Source organism: Rhinolophus sinicus, linkage group LG09 (genome assembly GCF_036562045.2).
Source record: "Rhinolophus sinicus isolate RSC01 linkage group LG09, ASM3656204v1, whole genome shotgun sequence".
Taxonomy (NCBI): domain Eukaryota; kingdom Metazoa; phylum Chordata; class Mammalia; order Chiroptera; family Rhinolophidae; genus Rhinolophus; species Rhinolophus sinicus.
The window spans coordinates 110021017-110033388 of NC_133758.1; the positions used below are offsets into that span (position 1 = coordinate 110021017).

The 12372-nt window shown below is 39.7% G+C and overlaps 1 long non-coding RNA gene across 1 annotated transcript; it reads right to left on the minus strand.

Moving 5' to 3' along the window:
- Positions 1 to 827: 827 nt before the first annotated feature.
- Positions 828 to 7665, minus strand: LOC141573224 (uncharacterized). The gene is made up of 3 exons (XR_012498933.1): positions 3941 to 7665; positions 3098 to 3193; positions 828 to 2184 (listed from the first exon to the last, which is right to left on the minus strand). It is a non-coding gene; the product is annotated as an uncharacterized LOC141573224 (long non-coding RNA).
- Between the last annotated feature and the right edge of the window lie 4707 nt (positions 7666 to 12372).

Sequence of the window (12372 nt, forward strand, 5' to 3'; positions counted from 1 at the left end):
GCCCACTTCCGGGGACTCTGATCCATTTCTTTCTGGCCTCATTATGGATGAATGTCCCTTCTTGCCTTTACATCGCCCTTAGCTATTGCTTGTTACCTAGAAATGACTTGCAACGCACACCCACTCCCTCCTCTGCTGTCCTGGTGGATCCAGCCTCTGCGTCCGCCTGCAGGAGCAGTGTGGCATCAGGGGAAGATTGACTCCAAACCTCCAATTGATCCCCTAATTGCATCATTTCATGGCACTGCTGAGCGACTCTTCCCATTGGAGCAGATTTAAATATTACAGTGCAATTACTTCAGGCAAAATATTCTATGGGTACATGAGCTGTATGACCTTGATTTTGACTCTGCTTATCCATATGGAAAGTGGAGATAATAGTATAGATGTATAGAGTTGTGGTGAGGATTCAAGCTCTCCCTGGATGTACTAAATTGCTTGGAAACTACTTAACTGTAAGTATTTACATGTGTGTCTTTTTTACAAGTTGCTACAAATTCCCCTTTCCCCAATACTAAGTTGTTATTACACTACTGATAATATGTTTCTAGGAGACAGAAGAATAAAGATAAACTCATACTTGTCAAAATGTAACTCACATTATTACAGAAATCAGAATAAAGACTAGAAAAGAGATGGGAGAGCAAAGGAGCAGACCATAGGATTTCTTTGAGGAAAAAAAAAAAAAAAAAATGAAATCATCTCCCATCTAACTGGGTTCTAGATCAGAGACTATCAGCTGGAGAAATGGATGAAGTAAACTGTTATACAGGCGTTTTTTCTTCTATTTTTTAAAGACTTTATTTTTAAAGTAGTTTTAGGTTCACAGAAAAGTTGACAGGAGGGTACAGAGAGTTCCCAGATGCCGCCACCCCGACACCTGCATGGCCTCCCCCACTCTCAATGACCCCCACCAGAGGGGTCCATTTGTTACCCCCATCGATGGACCTACATTGACACGTCATAATCACCCAAAGTCCACCACAGTTTACATTACAGTTCTCTCTTGGTGTTGTTCATTCTATAGGTTTTGACAAATGTATACTGACATGTATCCACCATTGTGTTATCATACAAGGCAGTTTCACTGCCCTAAAAATCCTCCATCTATTCATCTCTCCCTCCCCCCTCACACCTGACAACCACTGATCTTTTATTGTCCTTATAGTTTTGTTTGTATTGTTAGGATCACACAGTTTGTAGCTTTCAGATTGGTTTCTTTCACTTAGTAATGCACATTTAAGGTTCTTCCAGGTCTTTTCATGGCTTGGTAGCTCATGTCCTTTTAGCACAAAATAACATTCTGTTGTCTGGATGGACCACAGTTTATTTATCCATCACCTACTGAAGGACATCCTGGTTGATTCCAAGTTTTGGCGATTATGAATAAAGCTGCTATAAACATCCATGTACAGATTTTTATGTGGACATGTTTACAACTCCTTTGGGTAAATACCAAGGAGTTTGATTCCTGGATCATATGGTAGGAGTACGTTTAGTTTTGTAAGTAACCACCAAATTGTATTCCAGAGGGGCTGGACCTTTTTCATTCCCACCAGTGACAGACGAGAGTTCCTGTTGCTTCCCTTGCTCGAAGCATCTGGTGTGGACAGTGGTCTGGATTTTGGCCATTCTAAATAGGTGTGTAGTAGTTTCTCATTGTTTTAATTTGCAATTTCCCTGATGACATATGATGTGGACCATCTTTTCATGTACTTATTTGCCATCTGTGTATCTTTTTTGGTGTGGTATCTGTTAAGGTCTTTTTAACTGAGCTGTTTTCTTATTATTGAGTTTTAAGAGTTCTATGTATATTTTGGATAACAGTCCTTTATCAGATGTATCTTTTGCAAATATTTTTTCCCAGTCTATGAATTGTCTTCTTATTCTCCTGAGTATCTTTCACAAAGCAGAAGTTTTTAATTTGAATGAAGTCCAGCTTATCAATTATTTCTTTTGTGGATCACGCCTTTGGTGTTGTAAGGGCCTTGTTTGTAGCCCTAGAAATAATTGCTTTTCTGTAAAAAAGGATGGCTTGCCCTGATTCCTATAATGTTGGTGGCCCTGCTGTGATGGGACATAGGACCGTTTATTCACCACCCAGGATCCTCTCTGTGAGCCTTTTTGGCGGTCACAAGATGAACTCTAGATTTTTCATCACATCTTTAATTTCAACATTTTCTCCTAAAATGATGGTGGGAAAAGAACCCTGAATGAATGACTTTGAATTTAATCTGCCCCTTAGAAGCCAAGTGACCTTGGACAAGTGACTTAACTTTCTGATGTATTTTTCTGCAATTTGGGAAGAGAATACTTATCCCAGGTGAAGTCATCAACCACCTCAGTTCCTGTTTCTAACAGGAACTCATTAATCCTTGAACCCAAATGGTCACTCCCAAGTCCAATGCCTAGCCTGACCACGCATATTTGCCAAAACGCCAATTTTTCATTCCACTCATTCAGTTCCTCCCCTGGCTTTGAGTATTCCTGGATGGACTCAAGACCTTGCTTTATCACTCTTTTCCTAATGTTTCTAATTAAGTGTATACATTTGATATGGAAGCTTTTTTTTTGGGGGGAGGGTGATACAAAGGAATTTGTTTGTGAGCCATGGTGAAACGGGTCAGAGCTGTCCAGGGAACCCCGTGCACTGCTGCTAAAGCCCCTGTGCGTGCCCACGGGGCCTGGCCATTGCCACACGCCCTAGGATTCTCCCCTGTGTTTTTCCCACGCCCTGCATTGCTGTGAATACTCGAACACATTGGACCTCACATTCTAAATGAAGCCTTGGTCGGTGGGAAGCCACCTCCAAGATGGAACTTTTTACATCAAATCTGAAACAATGATGTGCTACGGTGTCAAGAATAGAAACAGAAGAATTTCTAACTGAATTTCAAAATTCAGGCCAGGTGAGGTCTAGCAAGTTTTTTTGCCTTAAGTGTTTAGCAGGGAAAATATTTCAATGCGATGTCAGGCAGGGCGGGAATCCCACTGACTTGCCGGAGACCGTGATTCAAAGGTTTGGAAGGTATAGCCTTGGCCTGTCCTGGCCCAGAGAAGCTCCTGTGACTGTGCTTCTTTTCTTTAGGACACTCACCTTGGTTTGCAGTGATACATTCATTCATGTGATTTGATCTGTCTTCCTCCTAGACCACAAGTGCCGAGAGAACAGAGACCGCGTGTAGCCCAGTGCCTGGCACACAAGAGACTTTCATCAGAGACAGGAAGAAAGTGGATATTCGCTCAGTATCATTTATAAGTTAGTGCCAACTGAATGCTAACTAGACAACACATAAATTATGTGTATCAAATGTATCTGGGGAAGACCATTTATGTTGGTGTAATGTAGACTTAAACATTTTCTATCAAGCCCTAATTAACCTTTCTCCTCTAATTCTAAATAAAATTCCTTTAATTGGATTTTGAGTTTTGTTTGTCCTGGTGCTTCAACAAAAATTGGGCATGCAGTGGGGATTTGCATATACAATAAGGGCTGTGGATTTTAATATTTTTCAAGACATTACGTAGAGGCTGCCCTTTTCAAAAACAAAATATTTAATTATTCACAAAAATCTTTTTTCGCAACTGTAGCACAATTAGAGTATCTTTTTTTTTTTTTTGTAGCAGGAAATGAAATATGGAGATGAGCATGAATTGACCAGGAATCACTTGGAAATCAAAGAAAACATAGGAAACAAAGGATGTGATTCGGAAAGAAAAATCTCTTGAATTCACTGAATCCATGCCGAACTAGAAATCCAATAACGACATGAATAAAGCCTCATTGACAAAACATGAGAGCTATTGAAATAGATGGAAAAGGCAGGATATGAAATCAAATACAATTCACTTGTGCTGAAAAACAACCTTTACCGTCAATGTTTTATACCACGGTTAATACAAAATAAGCCATTATTTGAAAAGAAAAAAGAAAGCTCACCTTATTACATTATACCAATAATGCATTTTCTAGAAGCTCATCATGGTTTTTTCTACACAGGCCAAATAGTGTAGAGAAATCACCTTTCATGTCCAGTTCTGCCTTCCTGCCTAGAAGGGTTTATTTCATTGTCATGGTTTGGTTCAACCTATAAAAATTCTCAAGGAGTTTCTGTGTGCAGACGAATCCAGGCACTCCACGTAGACACCTGAAATAACCCAGGAGAAAAAGGAAAAAATCAACAATCTGTTCCTATTTCTACTCTCAACCTCATCCTCATGGCAAGGTGCATTGTGCTTTAATTATCCAGATAATTAACTCAATTCTTCACTTAGTTTTGCCTTTAGAGAAATGGCCCTAGTCTATGTGTGTTCTTTTATTCTGTAACTATTAGCACTTCCTGTGTGCTGGGGGCTGCTGAGGGCGATCCAAATTCCTTAATTCTTTGGCCCTTGGTCTCATCTGGAAAAGGGGCTCAATGATAATACATACCTGCCTCACAAAATCTTGGTTAGGATTCAATGAGAATGAGATGTCCACAGCCGGTTCTGATACATGGAGGCTGGTTCTGTTTCTCTCTTACTTTTCACTACCTCTTTTGGCAACGATAATTATTGATTATTCATTAAGTACTTCCTTTCAGAAACTTAGAAGCCAGTGAGGGAGAAAGACCAGCAAACAGAATGATGTGGGTATGCAGGGGGCATGTGACCCACCCAGCTGCATGGACTGGGTGAGGGTGGGATGGGTCAGAGGCGTTTTCCAGTAGGAGTTTCGAGAAGCCAGGAAGGGGCATGCAGGCAGGAGGAAACCAAAGGGGAGTGTGAGCGTGGCTCTCTTCAGAGATGTGAACGTCATTCTGTTCAGCCCTGGACGGTGGTAGAGGAGACAGTAGGTGAGCTGGTTGTGGTGAGCCAGGGCCGGGTGATGGAGAAGCTCAGGCACCTCCTAATGAATCTTGGGCTCTATTACAAAGGACAACAGAGAGCAGCTCAGTGCTGGTCTGTTTTGTTTTAAAGCATTTGTTTAACAGCATTTGTTTGTATGCCCATGTGTTAAAGGGAAATACAGAAAAGTTTTAAATGAAAATGCAAACAAAGGGCCTCACGGTCCTCTCAGCCAGAGACAATCATTGCGAATATTTTGGTGTAATGCTGTTCACGGCTGAGAGAATACATTTTATTGCTTTTTGCTGTTGTTACAAACATCGCATATTAATTGTAAAAGAGTACAGATAGTGAAAAACGAAATAAAACACACCCAGAATCCCTTCACATAGCTATATTTAATTAGTGTGTATCCATCTGAATCTTTTTCTTTGCGTGTCTCTATCTTCCTCGTCTCCCTGTCAATCTCTTTTTAATGTTTGTTAACTTGTATGTTCCTTTTAATATATCAGGAGAGTATTTCCATACCACAAGATTTCATGTTTAGCATAATTAGTAATGATAGAATAAAGTCTTTTTGTGTAACAAAATTTATTTAATCAATCTCCTACTGTGAACTTTTATGCGTCTCCAAATTTCACTCTAAGTAATATTGTGATAAAAATTTCATAGCTAAACCTTCACAGATCTCTAAAACTTCCAGAGAATAAAACATTAGCAGTAGTATTTAAGGTAAAGATATTGATATATGTTCCTGTACACACACACACACACACACACACACACACACACACACACACGAAGGTCAGACAATTAAGTTCGCAAACTCATGCTAGAAAACGTGCTACATACCTCATTGCTGAATATCACTCTGGTCACTTTTGAAGTACCCCCCTTGGGAAGCTATGCACTGATGCCAGCGCCTAGTCCACCCTTCAAAGCAATTTTGGAATTCTTTTTCTGGAATGGCCATCAGAGCTGTCATATTACCCTAGATGTCCTGAATGTTATCAAAATGTCTTCCTTTCAATATTTCCTTTATCTTTGGGTAAAAAAAGAAGTCATTGGGAGCCATATCAGGTGAGTAGGGAGGGTGTTCCAATACAGTTATTTGTTTACTGGCTAAAAAGTCCCACACAGACAGTGCCATGTGAGCTATTACATTGTCGTGATGCAAGAGTCATGAATTGTTGGTGAAAAGTTCAGGTCATCTAACTTTTTCATGCAGCCTTTTCAGCACTTCCAAATAGCAAACTTGGTGAACTGTTTGTCCAGTTGGTACAAATTAAAAATGAATAATCCCTCTGATACCAAAAGAGGTTAGCAACATCATTGCAACAAGTTTGTGAACTTAATTGTCAGACCTCGTGTGTGTGTATGTACATATTTGTCTATATATACTGTTATATTGCCCACTGAAAAACAGTTACAGTTTTTCTCCTAGTATTTATATATGTTCATGTCCTACATCACCCATCACCTCAATCACCAAGTAGAATCAGATTTTTTAAATAGTTGACAGTTTTATGAGTAAAACACGGTAACTTGTTGTCAGTTTGCGTTCCTCTGCTTAAGAATGAAGTTCAGCATATTTTCATGTATCGATTGGTTAATTTTATCTTCTCTTCCAAATTGTGTTAATGAACCTTTGCCATTTATTGGACTAATTCTTTTCTTATCAAATCTTATATTAAGGATATTTACCCTTTGTAGTATATATTGAAAACATCCTTGTTAGTAAATAGTTTGTTGTTGAATTATGTTCATGGATATTTTGTTGCATAGAAGTTATAGCAAAAAACATTCCAACATTTCGGTAACCGAATCTATCCATCTTTTCCTTTATGGGTTCTGTACATGGCTTTGGGCTTAGAAAGGCATCCCCACTGCATGAATACATGAATATTACCCATGATTTATCCTGGTAATTACAATTTTTTATCCACATGGAATTTTTATTTCTGTAATATGTGAGGTAGAGCTCTAATTAGGTTTTTTCCCTCCAATGCTTAGCCAGATGTCTTAACCCTATGCTTTGAAGAATCCAGCCTTTCATCCTTTATTTGAAATGCCACTCATGGATGACACAGTAATTACTATCCAAAAGCATTTCTCCTTTTTTTACTAATGGAACCCAATCGTTGGGAGCAGTGGGAACACATTTCCTGGTAGCTGGCTGCGTGAGGCAGAAAGCGGAACTACTACTGAGACAGCTAATATTTTCTGAAGTGGTGGCCTCGCTGTTAAGTGTCGTTTCACCTTTCTCCTTTCTTGTTCCTCGAATGTGGCTGGGATCCTGTGGGTGAGGTAACCATATTCTCACCATGAGGGCAAACCCACCTGCTGAGGATGGTGAGGGACAAGGCCAGGAAGACTGGCCCCAGGTGACTTTCTAGGGTACTCATTCTAGCTCTGGGTGGCTTGTCTGTGAGAAATAGAAACGTGGATTGGATTTCTGTTCCATGCAGCCAACGTCATCTTAAATGATACATCACTTTTATAATGAACATGTTTTTCACATACACCAGAGGATGTTTCAGGCCTGCTAACATGCGTCACTGACCTCTCTGTCCAATGTTAGTCTGTAGCTCAGTGTTTTAAGCGACGCACATTTACGTCTAGGATTCCAAGTCACCCCAGACCACCACCCCCACTGCTCTTTTCCAAAAAGTAACTTTCTTTTCTTTTTTCTTGATGATAAATAGATACGTTTAATTGCTCTTCACACAGATAGCTCCAGAGACTTTAAACTATAATCCAGGAAAACACAGACCATACAGAAACTACAGAACCATGAAATGCAGACGCACTTGCCAGATCTAAAATAAAATGGCTTCTTACCACAACTACCCTGTACACATGGTAGCCCTCCTTCCCCCCCCACCCCCAAATGACCATAATCTCCCACAAAAACAGTTACCGTATCATGGAGGAATCGAAACCCAGCTTTGTGGCCCAAAGCAAAAACCAAAGGCAAAGCCGCACACCAGTGGTTAGCTGGTGAAATCAGGAAGCCCAGGACCCGTCACGATGCTTTTCACTCTTGCTTTTTGTCCCTCCCAGTAGGTTTGAATAAGCCATCGGATTGAAACTTCCTCACTTGGAGCTCACCACAGCGCTGGCGGATCTTTTCCCAGGAGCAGCTCTTCACAGGCACTGGTGGTCTCGGGGCTCCCAGCCCTTCCCAGAACTTTTCCTGGGAAGGGGTTCCGTTTGACCCAAGTGTTCATAGCGACGTCATGTTTTGATCCTTCGATGTCGGCTCTTCCTGTCGTTGTGAAGCAGAATTCACTAGCCAAGCGTTGGGTTGTTCACCCACTAATAGGGAATGTGAGCTGGGATTAGACCATTGTGAGACAGGTTAGTAGAAAAAGGCATTTCAGAGCTGTCCCAAGCATTGGGACAAAAATTGGATTGAGATAAGGAAGGAGGGAGGAATAGAAGAAAACCTAGGAAACCAGCATTTATTGTGTGTTTGATGAATGAATGAATCAATCATTGCATGAATGCTGTACTAAGTGCTTTCTATGTATGTAGCATATATATAGTATATATAACATAGTTGTATATAAAATACACACACCACCACCCCCACAGACAGATTTTCTTTAAATTTAAAATTTCCCAAAGCCTTGTAAGGTCATCATTGTAGTTGTTACTACTTTTGTCATCATTTTACTGATCAGGAAATGTAACTCATTCAGGTTACCTGGTTAGGTGAGTGCCATTTTTCCTACACCTCTCGGGAACATGGATTGTGTAAGTTTCCTTAGCTGTTTTGTCCTTCTTATCCATAGCAGCCATTTGGCTCAGGACCGGGGTTGGTCCCTGCGTTGGCCCCTGTGACAGCTAACAACTCCCATTACCCAGTGTCATGGGAATAAGAACGGATGTCCTCCTCTGCCAAGGCCAGCGGGAAGCATCTTTGTGTTCTCACAGTACATACATCTCCTGGGTGTGGAAGACGCTGACTTTTCTGTAGATCTGCTTTGCAAAGCACTTTGGTGCTCCCCTTGGGGCCTCACATGTATGTGCAGGACAGGCTCTGCTTGTGAGTCCTTCGTTATGGATTTTCATCAAGTTTGTTCATTTTTGGAGAGTCATTTAGATTATGAGCTGAAAAACTGCTTATTTTTAAAACTGAACTTAAGCCAACATATTATCATCTCCACAGTGTCTTTTATTAAAAACAACACACACACACACACACACACTCACACACACGCTGCAGGCAGGCCGTGGCGGTCCTATTGTACACTAGAAGAGACCACTATTCACACCAAGCAGTGCATCCTGGTCTCCTTGGAGACCACGAAGAAGAGAAATGCAGCAGGGACGTCACAGAAGCTTGATGGGTAGTGGAATAATAAAGGCTGATTGTACCTTTTCAGGTGAGGAACATTCTAGAGAAACTGCATGATTCAGATCCAGGAGCTGTCATTTTGACTTCACCACCAACTGCCCAAGGAAATCATACGTCACTGAATTCATTCTGATTTACTTGCCTCATCTGGAAGTTAATAAAAAAAAGACATTGCTCCTTCCTATGCATTGATTATTAAAATTCTTAAGGGTGAAGACATCATATTTTCCAAGTGATCGAATTTGGATGGTCAACAAAGAACCCCGAGGATTTGGTGGTCATAAAACTATCTAATATTTGGCCTCCGTGGGCCTCATGTGAAAGATAATACCTAGCTTAGATGATGAGATCATGTGTTTGAAATACATAACATGCAATCAAAGCGTAAACACACGGGCACCCGGTAAACATTTCCTATGTAATTGTTAATATTATAAGACAGAACATGATGTAATGATTTTTTAAAAGCACATGATTTGGAAACGGATAAGTCTGGGTTGCATTCCTAGTGTGCCCCCATTTGAACTTGGTACACTAATAAACCTTGCTGTTTGAATACTTTCACAGGGAGAAAATAGTTCTACTGGGAGGAGTACTTCTGCAAAGTTCATGGTATGGTGTCTGATGCACAGAAAGTACTCAGGAAGTAGTGGCTTCTCTCTCTCTAAGTGTCCACGCACACACCCCTCATGTGCTATGTCTCACACAGGCTTGTCATGGTCTGCAGGACCCGCTTCTGTGAGACCAAATCACATCAGAGATACCGACCCACTGAATTCATAGAGCTGCATTCAAAGTTTAACCCTATTCCCAAGAGCAAAAGCAAGCTGAGACCATGCGACGAAAACACCTCTCCCTCTTGAAATACACCAGATTGGGGAATGAAGGGCTCTGGGAGGACATTGTGCTGCCAAGTGCACAAGCGGTAACAGTTGTAATATCCGTGGGTAATGATTAACATCTATCATCTCTGCTTCTTTGGCCTACTAGCTCGTTTTTCTGCTATACATCTGGAGGTCTTCTTTTTTTATTTGTGGTAATAATTTGGCCTGGTATCTTTGGAGTTAACTGTGTTGCTATTACTTAATACAGATAAGACTGAGGTTTTGGGGTCTTAAATGTCTGAAATCAGTTTATGAAGGTGGGACCAAGCCCCATGACCAGTCCAGAGCAACTGTTAATGTTCCTTTTCCCTCTAACATAATTTGGTTGTCAAGGAGAGATATGTGGTGAGATTTAAGCCAAAGAATGCTTATATGAATAGGTGGAGTCTCACTGCAGCCAGAATAACATCCCGTCACACTTGCTTGGTTCTATCTGGAGTCTGTGTAAATGAATACATATTGTTATCATATGTAATGCACTCGATTTAAAAATATTTTCACAGAGGGTTTCCTGTAAGGACCTACTCTTTTTCTTCCTTAACTTTATTAGCCAACCCTTTCCCTGATTTTTACTTACCTGGAATTAAATTAAATTAAATTTACTAGAACAAAAAAGTTATTTGTCCTGAAGATATCGAATTTTCAGATCCTGAAATTTCTATAAACACGTTGCAGAGTTTGTCACATTATAAAACTCTTACATTTTAATATAGTTACAGCATAAATGTTCAATGTAAAAATGCATTAGTTTGGATATTATTGAATTCAGCATCTATTTAGTAGAACTCTGTGTCCAAAACAAAACAATGCACTACTTATTAAAAACAAGATAAATGAGACATGGGCTTTTATTTCAGTGAATAGAAAATCTTAGAGTTGCCATAGTGAACTAAAAATTCTAATAATCCATGTCAACTGCATCTGCTAGTCCAGAGAATTTTTAAACAGTATTTTTATTGTTGGTTCAGCAGAGCATTTTCCCTCTAGGCTATCTACTTTTGAAAGCACACACAATAGCAGATGCTAAAATGCTTTTTGATCAAATGATTTTCAAATGAGATAATACCAGGTACAGAAGTAGGGTTAAATATATTGTTGTAAAGAAATCAATAATTAGAATGAAAGTCTTAAATTAAAAGGGTGAATTTTACTGAGAAACTAAAGCTGATACCTGAAGTATAAAATATGAAGCTAAAAGTAAAAGATACCATTACTTAGTGAAATGATTAAATAGACATTAGTACGTTTAATCTCTTTGATTTACCAACGTGAGAATGAACTCATACTTACAAGAAAACCACGACTTATCCTATTTGTCTCTTTGTTGCTATCTGCTGTAGTTATCTTGAAGACGAGAGTAGAAAAAATTGCAGACTATGGTTGATAACACTGTATTGTATAATTGGAATTGGCTAAAAGAGTAGAGCTTAAATGTTCTCTCTCTCACACACCAACATAAATATGTGAGGTGATGGGTGTGTTAATTCACTAGAAGGGGAGAATCCTTTCACAAGGTATCAGTATATCAAATCACCCTGATGTACACTTTAAATATCTTACAATTCTATATGCCAATTATAGCTTAATAAAACTGAAATTAGAAAAAAAAGTTCCGACATCCATTTATCCTTCAAGTTAGTAATGTAATAGCTTTAAACATCTACTCTGAAATAAACAGCTTTCTATTATTTATTAGGAGTCCCCAGCATCTGTGCTGGTTTTCCCCCCCTAATTCCCTGCCAAAGACATTACTTTGGGGAAGGAGGTTTTAGAAATTACCACAAGACTTCCTGCTTGACGATAAAACAATTAAATCAGAATTTCTGAGAAGTTGCCAAGAACAATCAAGAAAGATGTTTTTTAGGCAGAACACTTGCTGAAGAATCACTTTACCTCTTAGTCAATGAGTAGTTTCTCATTATTTATTTAGATTTATCTGGCAGTTGTACTCTGAAGAGCTCATTAGAATAAATTAGCCCAATATCATGTTCATTTCCAGACTCATGGTATCCATCCTATGTTTATTTTCACAGTTTTGCAGCTTTTATCCACTAACTATGACTTGAATCTACTCATCTCTCCATCGCCACCACCATATGCCTAGTCCAGGCTTTCACCATCTTTCACTTCGACGAGTGGAATTGCCCGTAAGCTTGGCTTCCCACCTCCACTCTCACCTCCTCCGTCTGTTCTCTACTCCACAGTCCCCATGACGTCTTTCCTGCAAAGAAGCCAGCTGGGGTTTTGATAAAGATGACACTGATTTGGTAGATCCATTTGGGAGTATTGTCATCTTAA